We start from the raw sequence: 14,807 nt of genomic DNA on the forward strand, positions 1-14,807 counted from the left end.
AAAATATCTGGAGGACTCTGATACACATGCAGTGATCAGCTGGTTCCGGAGGCCTCTGATACACATGGAGTGATTTTGACATTTGTCACTGCATGTACTCCTACAGGCTGGGGCCGGAGCCTGTCAGCAGTGAGTGTTTGGCGGGAGGAGTAAGACGAAGGCTCTATGTCCTCCCGGTGGGGGCTCCTCACTGGCAGGTGAGTCAGTAGGACACAACAGCAACACAGAGATGTGTGAGGTGAAGAATTAATTGGTGAAACGATTACATTGGGGAGAAAAAGGTGTAAAAAGAAAACCAGATGGGTGGGCTGCAAACGCTTTCGAAATGTTGAAGTGAAAATTGAAAATGGGTGAAGTGATCCTTTAAAAGGATCCCTGGCTAATAAGCCTTATATGCCTTAATACATTATAATTGCCCTCTATAACTCAAACAATAAAAAATAAAAACACCTTAAATATTGTATTTATTTTAGAAATAGTTCATCTTTTACTCAACGGGGAAAACACCCGTCACAAGTTGATGATGTCATCTGTCCATGTGTGGTCCAGACCTATGGTATGGAATGCATGTGCTGACTTAAAACCAACTTAATACTTCCTAATGTTAATATGAGCATCAAAACTATATTTAGAATATTACAATATTAACACACATGGACAAATGACATCATCAACCTGCGACTGGCGTTTTCCCCGTTGAGTGAAACATTAACAATTTCTAAAATAATAATATTTTTGGGGCGGTGTAGCCGCCCCCTATAAGTGAGTTTTGGACACCGACCAAAACATTTGTGTACCCCCTAACCCTTCCATTGTTAATGCAAATCGATACTTTTTTCATATCAGCCAATCACATTACAGCTAGTGTCATCACCACTAACTGTAATGTGATTCGCTGACTTTGCAAATTCAGGACTGTGATTGGCTAGCGAAACACATGACACATGTGCAGCCCTATGAATAGCAGTATGGACTTTAAAAAAAGTCATTTATCCTTTTTTTAAAGTGAGTCATGTTGTGATGACCACACACCGCCCACTTCACACTGGGTGTGATTTTTTTGTTATAGAGGGCAATTATAGTGTATTAAAGCATATAAGACTGATTAGCCAGGGATCATTTTAAGTGGTTTAAAGCTCACTCTTTGTTGTGGTTTAAAGCTCACTCTTCCTCTCCCGTTTCTTCTTCTTGTCTTCCTTGTGGAAGATCCTTCCATCAGCCTGCTGCACCCACTTCACTTTGATGTCTGCTGGCGCCCCCTGGTGGTCCTTCATGTTCTGCTTCAACTGAGACACACAGAGCAGAATGATTCTGATGAACAGTGTCTGGTCATCATCATCATCTCTTGGTGAGTTATACATGGTCAGGGGTGGATTACCACACAGGCCCAGGGGCCCAAGAGCTCAGGAGGCCCTTAGCCCAGAGCCTTTGCATGAATTGTCACTGGTAAACTTTGTATTTATTGTCAAATAAGTTCTTAGGGAATGAAATGAAGTGAAAAAAGACCATTACTGCATCAAAAGTAACAAACTATACTATAAAAACTGGTCAAACATTGGCCAAATTGTGAAATAATATAAGAAAGAGGCAAAACAATATGTATGACAATAGCTTATCTACAAGATCACAATGGCATTGTGAGCTTGTAGATCAACTATTTTCACAATATTTTATCTGTGGAACAGAGTCAAACTAAATATAATGCCTTCAACTCCTACAATTCCAAGTGCTAATTGTCAGGGTGGGGGGTCCCCGGTTCAAATATGATTCTTTTGGGGGGTCCCCGGTTCAAATATGATTATTTTGGGGGGTCCAACAGGTTGAGAACCACTGCATTAGCTAAAGGACCAATTATATGAACATAAGGCTGAAATGCTCTTTTATTTAATAATACAGTTTAATCATACCTGCTCCAAAATGGCCTTGGCTTGTACTGCAGGGTCGTTCATATCCAGGGCGGAGTTTATGGCCAGCTTCACTCTCAACACTTGTTTCTTCACTGGAACTTTAGAAAGAAACATCAGATGTCCGTTTCCAGTGGTGGAAGCTAAGTACATTTACTTAAGTACTTTACTTAGGCAAAATGTGGAGGTATTTGAACTTTACTTGAGTATTTCCAATTTCCAATACTTTTACTTCTACTCCACAACATCTCAGAGACAAATATTGTACTTTTACTCGACTACAATGATTTGAAAACTTTAGTGACTAGTTACTTTTCAGATATAAATTATTATATTATAAAACATACATTAACCACTTTAGCCCTATATTTTCAAATATTTTAGTACTTTTACTTTTGGTAGTTTAAGTATATTTTGATGCCAATACTTTGGACTTTTACAAGTAATTTTTATGTATTTGTTTTACTTTTACTTGTAACAGAGTATTTCTATATTGCAGTATTGATACTTTTGCTTAAGTAGATCATTTGAGTACTTTTTCCACCACTGTTCGTTTCATTGATGGAATTCAGATGCTAATCAATATTCTTCACAGTATAATGAAGTGAAATGAATTTAAAATATATTTTTTAATAATGTTCTTCCTTATTTCTCTTTGTCAAAACGGAATGAAGAAAACAAATCAAATCCAAAGTAACATTCATATCTTGACCTTTGCCCTCACTTAAGTACAATTTTGAGGTAATTTTACTTTACTGGAGTATTTCCAATTTTCAGTACTTTTACTTCTACTCCACTACATCTCAGAGGCAAATATTGTGCTTTTACTCCACTACAAATATTAACTTTCGTTACTTTGTAGATTTTGATTATTATTACAAAACGTACATTAACCACTTCAGCCCTATATACATTTTGTCCATTTGAAAATAGCCGATCTACAAGCTCACAATGCATTGCGATGCGACGCATTGTGAGCTTGTAGGACTGCTATTTTCAAAAGATTTTCATACTTTTGAAAACATTCTGCACAATGAATACTTTTACTTTTGGCACTAAGTATTACGTTTAAAGTGATACTTTTGTACTTTTACTCAAGTAAATTTTGAATTCCGGACTTTTTACTCAAGTAAAAAAATGTAGAACTTTTCCCATCACTATCACTTATCACTTACCGCTGTAGCAGATGAAGGACTCTCTTCTGTTACAATTCGAGTCGGCCCATTTGGACCCACTGCCAAACACCATGTCAGCACATGTGTCCCTCAGACCACCATTTGGTTGCCCCGTCATCCAGTACCTGAGCAGTGGTGGAAAAAGTACTATATTGTTTACCAAAGTAAAAGCATCAATACTGCATTGTAGAAATACTCTGTGAAAAGTAAAAGTCCGGAAATCTAAATGTACTTGAGCAAAAGTATAAAGTATTACCATCAAATTGTACTTAAAGTAGGCCTACCAAAAGTAAAAGTACTCAGTGTGCGACTGTGCGCTTGTATATTTTCAAATGGCTGAAATGTATATCGGGCTGAAGTGGTAAATGCATGTTTTGTAATAATAATCACAACAAAGTAACTAGTAACTTAAGTTTTCAAATAATTGTAGTGGAGTAAAAGTACAATATTTGCCTCTGAGATGTAGTGGAGTAGAAATGAAAGTACAGAAAAATGGAAATACTCCAGTAAAGTAAAACATACCTCAACATTTTACTTAAGTACAGTACTTGAGTAAATGTACTTAGTTACTTTACACCACTGTACCTGAATGAGGAGTTGCTCCCATCGGACCACTTCCAGGAGTCTCGGTACAGACCGATCCAGTTGCCCACATTAGCGAACGTGATCTTCTGGATCTCCTGCTTGTCAGCCTGGTTCCTCACACTGGCCAGGTCTGTGTGTTTCTCCCTGCACTCCCTCTGAGCCTCGGACCATGTCAGTTTCTTTTCAACATTGATGTATTTCCTTATCGGCTCTGAAAATAAATAGGCCTGAAGTGGTTAATGTATGTTTTGTAATAATAATACAAATCTACAAAGTAACTAGTAAAGTTTTCAAATAATGTAAGTGGAGTAAAAAGTACAATATTTGCCTCTGAGGTGTAGTGGAGTAGAAGTAAAAGTACTGACAATTGGAAATACTCAAGTAAAGTACCTCAATCTTTTTGACCTAAGTAAAGTACTTGAGTAAATGTAATTAGTTACTTTCCACCACTGCATCTCACCTGTGTCGTCGAAGCAGATGGAACCGAAGGTCCTTGCACAACTGTAATCATAAAACACACCACCTTGTATGACACAACAACGTCCATCACCGCTTGGTTCAACAAGAGCCCAGTTCCTGTACGTGCGTTCCTCTGCATCGTTGTAGAAGTGTTCATCTGCCAGAGACCATCTCCAGCTGGTGACATCGTTGTACAGGCCTATCCAGGGTGCCTTAAAGCAAATGACATCAAGGATCATTAACCCTGCTGTGTCCCTACTCTCAGCAGTGGTGAAACAAGTATTCACATTAGTAAAAGTAAAACTATCAATACTGCAATCTAGAATGTCCGTTACGAGTAAAAGTCTGGAATTAAAAATGTACTTGAGTAAAAGTACAAAAATATTGGTATCAAAATGTACTTAAAGTACCAAAAGTAGAAAGTACTCATTATGCAGAATGTCCCATTTAACAATTTTAAAAATGTATACAAATCGTTTGAAAATAGCCGATCTACAAGCTCACAATGCGCCGCATCGCGACGCATTGTGAGCTTGTAGATCGGCTATTTTCAAATGGCCTAAATGTATTTAGGGCTGAAGTGGTTAATGTATGTTTTGTAATAATAATACAAATCTACAAAGTAACTATAGTAACTAAAGTTTTCAAATAATTCTAGTGGAGTAAAAGTACAATATTTGCCTCTGAGATGTAACGGAGTAGAAGTAAAAGTAATGAAAATTGGAAATACTCCAGTAAAGTAAAAATAAATACATCAACATTGTACTTAAGTACAGTACTTGTACTTAGTTACTTTCCACCACTGCACCGACGATCATTAACCCCTGGCGTCCCTATTCTCAGGCAAAAAAAATAAAAAAAAATATATATATATAAAAACAAGTACATATAGAAGAAAGCATGAAGAAACAAAACAATACATGAATTTTTACTTTACTGGAGTACTTTCCATTTTCGGTACTTTTACTTATACTCCACTACATCTCAAAGGCAAATATTGCTCTTTTACTCCACTACAATTATTTGACAGCTTTAGTTACTAGTTAGTTTGTAGGTTTAGATTATTATTACAAAACATACATTATCCACTTCAGCCCTATATACATTTCAGCCATGTGAAAATAGCAGATCTATGAGCTTGTAGATCTACTATTTTCAAAAGATTTGTAAACATTTGAAAACTTGTGAAATGGGACATTCTGCATAATGAGTACTTTCTACTTTTGGTACTTTAAGTACATTTTTGTACTACATTTTGTACTTTTACTCAAGTAAAAATTTCCAGACTTTTACTTGTAAGGGCGCGCTCCCACCGCACTTTTATTTTACCTCTGGGGCAGAATCTGCCAATGCTTTGTCAATGCAAATGCGTGGATTCCTGGTCTTGCAGATTTTTTCCAAGAATCCACGCATTTGCATTGACAAAGCATTGGCAGATTCCGCCCCAGAGGTAAAATAAAAGTGCGGTGGGAGCGCGCCCTAACAGAGTATTTCTACATTGCAGTATTATTACTTGTACTTTAGTAAAACATTTGAGTACTTTTTTCACCACTGCAAAAGGGAACAGACACGTAGAAATATTTACTTTTTTCTGGTGTGTAGTCTGTTTGCAATGTCTGTTATGCGTTGTGTATATGTATGTATATAGGGCTGAAGTGGGTTAGTAATATGTTTTGTAATAATAATCAAAATCTACAAAGTAACTAGTAGCTAAAGTCTGCAAATACTTGTAGTGGAGTAAAAGTACAATATTAGCCTCTGAGATGCAGTGGAGTAGAAGTAAAAGTACTGAACATTGAAAATACTCCAGTATAGTAAAAAATACCTCAAAATTGTACTTAAGTACAGTACCTGAGTAAATGTACTTAGTTACTTTACACCACTGGTTTTAATGGGTTAAAAAAAAGTAAAAAGAAAAGAGAACTTTTTCCACCTCTGCATGATTCAAAAGAAGGTGTAAAAACTGAACAGATAAGTAGAAATATTTACTCTATACAGCTGTGTATCCAGTTTGTCCACCATACGGTCCAGTGTGTTGACGTCCTCCAGGGTGTGTACAGTAGCCAGGTCTGTGAACTTGTCCCTGCAGAACTGCTGAGCATCTGTCCAGTTCATTGGGTAACTTATAAAATGGTACTGATGAGTGACACATAAGGACAGGGTCCACAGCCCTGTAGGATAGAACACAATACAATACAATATATATGTTATTGTCTGCTATACCATCACAATAGGCCCTATGCACAGCAGCCATATTGGGAATGAATTGGGCCCCTTCCTTACTTCCTTCACAGGTGTTACCAATGATACTAATGAAGGCTCTGTTCCGTTCTGGTCAGGGTGCTGATATCGTGCATGTTGGCTCACTAGAAACACTCCATTTTGGTTCCCAAATGGCCTCTTATGGTGGGTGTGTAACTCTGAGAGTGTACAAATGGAACCAAATGGACCCGTAAGGGTCCATTTGGTTCCATTTGTACACTCTCAGAGTTATGGGGGTCCTTGAAAATAAGACAACCACTATGCCACACTAAATGGAACAGAGCGTTAATTAGTATCATTGGTAACACCTGTGAAGGAAGTAAGGAAGGGGCCCAATTCATTCCCAATATGGCTGCTGTGCATAGAGCCTATTCCATCAGTGTTGATTTCGTCGACTAAACCTAAAAGACTAAATATAATGACAATTTTGTCAACAAATAAAAATGTTAATGAGGGACGAGTGGAGAAGAGATCCAGTAGAACTAAAAGACAAGTCATTCTATGTTTGGTTGCGCTCGCGTGTTGCACTTTGAAAATAGCAGATCTACAAGCAAGCAAGCTCACAACGCGTCAACCAAGTGTAAAATCAGCCATTACAATGCCATCAAGGCACCGCCGACATACATTTTAGTCGACTAAATCAACTGTAGATTTAGTCGACTAAAACTAGACAAAAACTAAAACATTTCAGATGACTATATGGAATTTTCTTAAAGGCTATGATGACTAAAACTAAATCAAAATTCATGCTGTCAAAATCAACACTGCATATATACTGAAAGGGTTTAACTGGTTAAGGCAGTCGTGGAAAGGGAACTCAAATGTTTTACTTAAGTAAAAGTATCAATACTGCAATGCAAAAATACTCTGTTGTAAGTAAAAGTCCGGTATTAAAAATGTACTTGAGTAAAAGTTCAAAAGTATTGGCATCAAAATGTACTTAAAGTACCTAAAGTAAAAGTACTCCTTATGCAGAATGCCCCTTTTCAAGTTTTTAAATGTACACAAATCTTTGTAAAACAGCAGATCTACGAGCTTGTAGATCTGCTATTTTCAAATGGCCAAAATGTGTATAGGGCTGAAGTGGATAATGTGTTGTAATAACAATCAAAATCTACAAAAGTAACTAAAGTTTTCAAATAATTGTAGTGGAGTAAAGGTATAATATTTGCCTCTGAGATGTAGTGGAGTAGAAGTAAAAGTACCGAAAATTGGAAATACTCCAGTGTAAATGTACTTAGTTACTTTCCACCACTGCCTTCATATTAACCGTCATATTAACAGTCCTATAGGAGACTATAGCAGCACTTACCTGTTATGGTCACAACACACAACAGAGCCTGTGTCTTCATTCTCCTCTCTGCCGCCTCCTCTCTTCATGTGACTGTAGACAGGGCTTAACGTTAAGCTTTAATAGCTGAATTCAGACCATTGGAGTGTCCATGTTCCCGCCTATCTGTTTGATTCCCCACCTTTCATACAAAACATTCAAAGTGCTGCAGGCTTGCCCGTCACGACTGACTGACTGACTGCAAAGGGATTTCCATTTAATCGCTTAATCGCGAATGTTTCCTTTTCTGAGCACGACATCATACATATACTGTAGGTAAACGTTACGTGAATATAGCAGATCTGCAAGCGTTGTGGAAAAAGTAAAAGTATCAATACTGCAATATAGAAATACTCTGTTACAAGTAAAAGTCCGGAATTCAAAATGTACTTGAGTAAAAGTACAAAAGTATTGGTGTCAAAATCGCGATGCGTTGTGAACTTGTAGATCTACTATTTTCAAACGATTTTTATACTTTTTAGACATTTGAAAACGTGTGGAATGGGACACTCTGCATATTGAGAACTTTTGCTTTGGGTCCTTTAAGTATATTTTGATGGCAATATTAGTAGAGCTTGCAGATTGTCTATTTTCGGCAAAGGGGTTTCATGTAGGCTACAGGGGGAAAAGAGCAGACCAAGTACAGAGCCAATGGTCAAGTTTACTTAGTATTTAGGGTTTAAATGGTCTGAAAATACACATTAACTTGAATTAATAGAGAAGCTAATGTGTAAAAAAAAATAACAAAATACATTAATTTACACAACACTGATGATAACCTGAACTGGAAAACAAACTACAAAATAAGTGTTCATCCCTCTTTAACTACGTAAACAAACAACACCCCATGACCTTTGACCCTCAATCGGGCAAAAAAAAAGTCCAGAGAAAAAAAGCCTTGACAGGTTGTAAAAAAAAAAAAAAAAAAGGAAACCTACAGCAAGGTAAAAACATGACAGGCTGCATAAGGCTGACCTTATAGTACACAATGATGTACAGTAAACAACAGGTAGGAGTCTTTGGGCCCCTGGGCCTGAGTCTGCCTCAGCTCCACGTCACACACTAACCAGCCATAGCCAGAGCCTGGCGACCCTCCACCCTGATAAGCACTTATAGGAGATGAGGCATTACATTTACACACACACACACACACACACACACACACACACACACACACACACACACACACACACACACACACACACACACACACACACACACACACACACACACACACACACACACACACACACACACACACATTCTGTTTCCTTTAACTTTAGGTTTCCTCTCACTCAGGTGGTTTGTACGTTAGTCAGTCAGAAGTGTGATAAAAAACATCCTCCATTCTGTTGACACGTGACACGAGGTCCATGAAGCAGAGATACCAGAGAAAAACCACAAGAAAGAAAACTCTAAATGCAATGAACACACAAACAGCACACATACACACATATACACAATTCCAGGAAGTCAGAGATATGAGTGTGTGTGTGTGTGTGTGTGTGTGTGTGTGTGTGTGTGTGTGTGTGTGTGTGTGTGTGTGTGTGTGTGTGTGTGTGTGTGTGTGTGTGTGTGCGTGTGCGTGCGTGCGTGTGTCATTGTGTATACTTTATTACTACTATCCCTTCACTAGAATAGACAAGTCATTGTTTTGTTCATTTGCATATTATCTACTCTGCATCTATTACATGTCTGTCTGTCTGTCTGTCTGTCTGTCTGTCTGTCTGTCTGTCTGTCTGTCTGTCTGTCTGTCTGTCTGTCTGTCTGTCTGTCTGTCTGTCTGTCTGTCTGTCTGTCCGTCCGTCCTCTTATGATCCTTCTAAAGGTTTCTTCCTTTTATTTTCCTGTCAAGGCTTTTTTCTCTGGACTTTTTCTTTACCCGATTGAGGGTCAAAGGTCATGGGGTGTTGTTTGTTTACGTAGTTAAAGAGGGATGAACACTTATTTTGTAGTTTGTTTTCCAGTTCAGGTAAAAAAAAAAAAAAGGAAACCTACAGCAAGGTAAAAACAGGACAGGCTGCATAAGGCTGACCTTATAGTACACAATGATGTACAGTAAACAACAGGTAGGAGTCTTTGGGCCCCTGGGCCTGAGTCTGCCTCAGCTCCACGTCACACACTAACCAGCCATAGCCAGAGCCAACCTACACGGTGCACATAGTTTGAATGAACACACACTCTACAACACAGCTGTCTACTTGCATTTAAAGGAATCCAACACACTGCATAGTTGATATGACTGAGGAGATAACAGCTCAGGATTGACAAAACACTGATCATTTGCAATGGGATTAGCCTAATATAGCAAATAGCTAGTTATGGCTTATGGAATAACACAGTGGTTCTCAACCTTTTCATGCCACGACCCCCCCAAAATAATCATATGTGAACTGGCGACCCTCCACCCTGATAAGCACTTATAGGAGATGAGGCATTACATTTACACACACACACACACACACACACACACACACACACACACACACACACACACACACACACACACACACACACACACACACACACACACACACACACACACACACACACACACACACACACACACACACACACACACACACACTCTCTCCCTCTCTCTCTCTCTGCTGCAAAGAAGGAGAGGCGGGTGCTGCAAAGACAACACACGTCAAGAACTAGTGTTGCCCTGTATGCTTATTATAAGCGACCTCGTTTTCTGTAAAGTTGCTTGTAAATATTAGTAGTTGCTTTTTCTTTGTTGTGAGCTTGACAGCTTGTAGATCGGCTATTTCCAAATAGTCTATTTTCAAATAGATCCTGTGTCGTGTAACTCCGTGCGTTGGCTTGTTGTGATTTGTGTTCGTCCATGCTGGCCCCTAATATGGTCTGCTTCCGGGTGGATCAACCTAACTAACAATGAGGATCGTTCTGATTGGATCCCTTCCCAACTAGTCCCACAAAAAGAGTAATTCTGATTGGATCTCTTCTCCATTCGTCCGCCCTAACATTTTCGTCTCGTCTAATTCGTTGACTAACGTGTCCATTACATTTTCGTCTCCCCATTGGCTTAAAAGGGGGGCTTAAAAGGGGGGAAGTGTGAAGGACAGCCAGGACAGCCAATGACGCTTAGGTGTCACTAAATGTCACTCGGGTGTCGACTAGGACTAGTGCTGTTTATAGAGCCGCGCTGCTTTCAGCATGCGGCTAAAAACATCCTCCATTCTGTTGACACGTGACACGAGGTCCATGAAGCAGAGATACCAGAGAAAAACCACAAGAAAGAAAACTCTAAATGCAACGAACACACAAACAGCACACATACACACATATACACAATTCCAGGAAGTCAGAGATATGAGTGTGTGTGTGTGTGTGTGTGTGTGTGTGTGTGTGTGTGTGTGTGTGTGTGTGTGTGTGTGTGTGTGTGTGTGTGTGTGTGCGCATTTGCATGTTGTTGTTGCATGTTGCATGTAGAATAGACGATTCATTGTTTTGTGCATTTGCTTATTGTCTACTCTGCATCTATTACATGTCTGTCTGTCTGTCTGTCTGTCTGTCTGTCTGTCTGTCTGTCTGTCTGTCTGTCTGTCTGTCTGTCTGTCTGTCCGTCCGTCCGTCCGTCCGTCCGTCCGTCCGTCCGTCCGTCCGTCCGTCCGTCCGTCCGTCCGTCCGTCCGTCCGTCCGTCCGTCCGTCCGTCCGTCCGTCCGTCCGTCCGTCCGTCCGTCCGTCCGTCCGTCCGTCCGTCCGTCCGTCCGTCCGTCCGTCCGTCCGTCCGTCCGTCCGTCCGTCCGTCTGTCTTTCCGTCCGTCCGTCCGTCCGTCCGTCCGTCCTCTTATGATCCTTCTAAAGGTTTCTTCCTTTTATTTTCCTGTCAAGGCTTTTTTCTCTGGACTTTTTCTTTGCCCGATTGAGGGTCAAAGTTCATGGGGTGTTGTTTGTTTACGTAGTTAAAGAGGGATGAACACTTATTTTGTAGTTTGTTTTCCAGTTCAGGTATAAAAAAAAAAAGGAAACCTACAGCAAGGTAAAAACATGACAGGCTGCATAAGGCTGACCTCATAGTACACAGTGATGTACAGTAAGGCTCAGCAGGTACCGTACTGTAGCAACACACTGCATGGGACTAGGAAAAGAGAACCAGGCCTGGGCCGCTGCGTGGCGGTCCAGGCAGGCACCCTAGGCTAGCCTGCAATGCCAGCCTGACAGTGTGTCGCGGGTTCGAATCCCGTTCCCGACGACCTTTGCTGCATGTCACTCCCCATCTCTCTCCCCAGTTCCTGTCAGTCTACTGTCCTATATCATTAAAGGCATAAAAGCCCCCCCCCCCCCCCCCCCCCCCCCCAAAAAAAAGAGAACCAGACACCTGGCTGCTTACCACAGAACAAAATCTTTTTCTGTGCTGAAAATAGCAGATCCACAAGCTCACAACATGTCACAGATTCAACGTGTTGTGAGCTTGTAGATGTGCTATTTTCGGGATGCGACACCGTTGTAACAGGACTAAAACAATCTACAAGCTCACAATGCATCATGATGCGACGCATTGTGAGCTTGTAGATCAGGTATTTTCAAAAGATTTTTGAACATTTAAAAACTTGAAATGGGACATTCTGCATAATGAGTACTTTTACTTTAGGTACATTTTGAGGCCAATACTTTTGAACTTTTAGTAAATTTTGAATACAGGACTTTTACTTGTAACAGTATTTCTACATTGCAGTATTGATACTTATACTTAAGTAAAACATTTGAGTTCCTTTTCCACCACTGCTTCATATATATATATATATATATATATATATATATATATATATATATATATATATATATATATATATATATATATATATATATATATATATATATATATATATGTATAACACACACACACACACACACACACACGCACGCACGCACGCACGCACGCTCGCACACACACACACACACACACACACACACACACACACACACACACACACACACACACACACACACACACACATATATATATATATATATATATATATAGAAGAGTAATCGATAAAATAATCACTAAGAAAACAATGGATAGTTGTGGTATAACAGACAATAACATGTGTATTGTATTGTATTGTGTTCTATCCTACAGGGCTGTGGACCCTGTCCTTATGTGTCACTCATCAGTACCATGTTGTATATGACCCAATGAACTGGACAGATGCTCAGCAGTACTGCAGGGACAAGTTCACAGACCTGGCTACTGTACACACCCTGGAGGACGTCAACACACTGACCCCTATGGTGGACTCCCTGAATAAAGTAAATATTTCTACTCATCTACACATTTCTTACACCTGCTTTTGAAACATGCAGAGGTGGAAAAAATACTCAATTTCTTTTTTACTTAACCCAATAAGACCGGGAAAGAATCTGTGTCATTTTTAGATTTCTTTGGCTATAGGCTCTATTCACAGCAGCCATATTATGAAGACATTCACAGGTGTTACCAATGATACTAATGAAGGCTCTGTTCCATTCTGGTCAAACAGAGTCAGGGTGCTGATATTGTGCATGTTGGCTCACTGGAAACACTCTGTTACACCAGTGGGTCTACAGTTGGGGTCCAGGGACCCTCATGGGCTTCCAAATGGCCCCTTACAGGTGTGTAACTCTGAGAGTGTACAAATGGAACCAAATGGACCCATAAGGGTCCATTTGGTTCCAAAGTGAACATTTGTAACTCAAATCTTTGCTTCCGTGAAACTAAATATTTGAGATGGGGGTCTGCAGCCAAATGCATTTTGGGTGGTTCTTGACATGAAAAGTTTGAGAACCACTGATATTATAGCAACATACGTTGTAGAATCCACAGAAACAAAGATTTGCTTTAAAAAATATATATATATTCAAAGATTTGCACACATTTTCACAATTTAAAAAAAATGCAGATCTACAAGCTCATAGCACAGCACTCTGTGCCACACTATGAACTTGCAGATCTGCTAATTTTTTAATAGCTAAAGAAATTACACAGATGCATTCCCTGTCTTAATGCATTAAAGGTATATTTCACTTTCAAACATGTTTTGAGTCATTTTAAAGGAGGAGTTCACCCAAAAAATGACTTATTTTCTATCTATTGCACACCCTATGAAGCCATGAATCCATGGATTCTTTTTTGTTTTTGTCGCATTCCTAAGCTAATAATTTGATTCCCGTCTCCTACCGGCTAATGAATCCGGTAGGAGACACAAAGTAGATTATTTGTGTCTCCTACCGGAAATACACACAGCCATCAAATTATTGTCTTAGGAATGCCACAAAAACAAAAATAAATCCATGAAATGAAGGCTTCATGGGGTGTGTAATTGATAGAAAATAAGTAATTTTTAGTAGTAACGTCTACTTGGGATTTTGTGAGCACCCCAGACAGTTTTTATTTCTTTAGATAGTTACTCTCCGCCAGGAGAGTATTGTTATCACTGCGCTTTCACTTTCTAAACATGACACACCGATTGGTCAAGCCTCACGTGACACGTGAAATACTGTGATCTGATTGGCTAGTGACGACATGATGCCTATATATACATGGCATCATTTTGACAGTGTCTCCGCCACTGTCAAAATGAGGTAAGACGGGAACCATGAAATGGCTGCATGGCTGATACATAATTGGCAGATAGGACAGATAGGACATTTATATAGACAAGAGGGATATGACACTTACACAGACAGGACGGACAGTGTACAGACAGGACGGATAGGACACTTATACAGACAGGACGGATAGGACACTTATACAGACAGGACGGATCGGACACTTACACAGACAGGACGGATAGGACACTTACACAGACAGGACGGATAGGACACTTACATAGACAGGACGGATAGGACACTTATACAGACCTTCGCGACCTTCGAACCAACACAAGTCTTCTGGCGGAGAGTTGTGCTCCGAGGAGCACTTTTTCTAGTTGATATTAATGTTATCCGACATGCCTCCTTCCTATATAAACCTATTGTAACTTCAAACTCCATTTTAAAGGTATATTTCACTTTCAAACATGTTTTGAGTCATTTTAACGTCTACTTGGGATTTTGTGAGCACCCCAGACAGTTTTTAAGTT

This window comes from Gymnoscopelus microlampas (genome assembly GCF_963454915.1).
Source record: "Gymnoscopelus microlampas genome assembly, chromosome: 10".
Taxonomy (NCBI): Eukaryota; Metazoa; Chordata; class Actinopteri; order Myctophiformes; family Myctophidae; genus Gymnoscopelus; species Gymnoscopelus microlampas.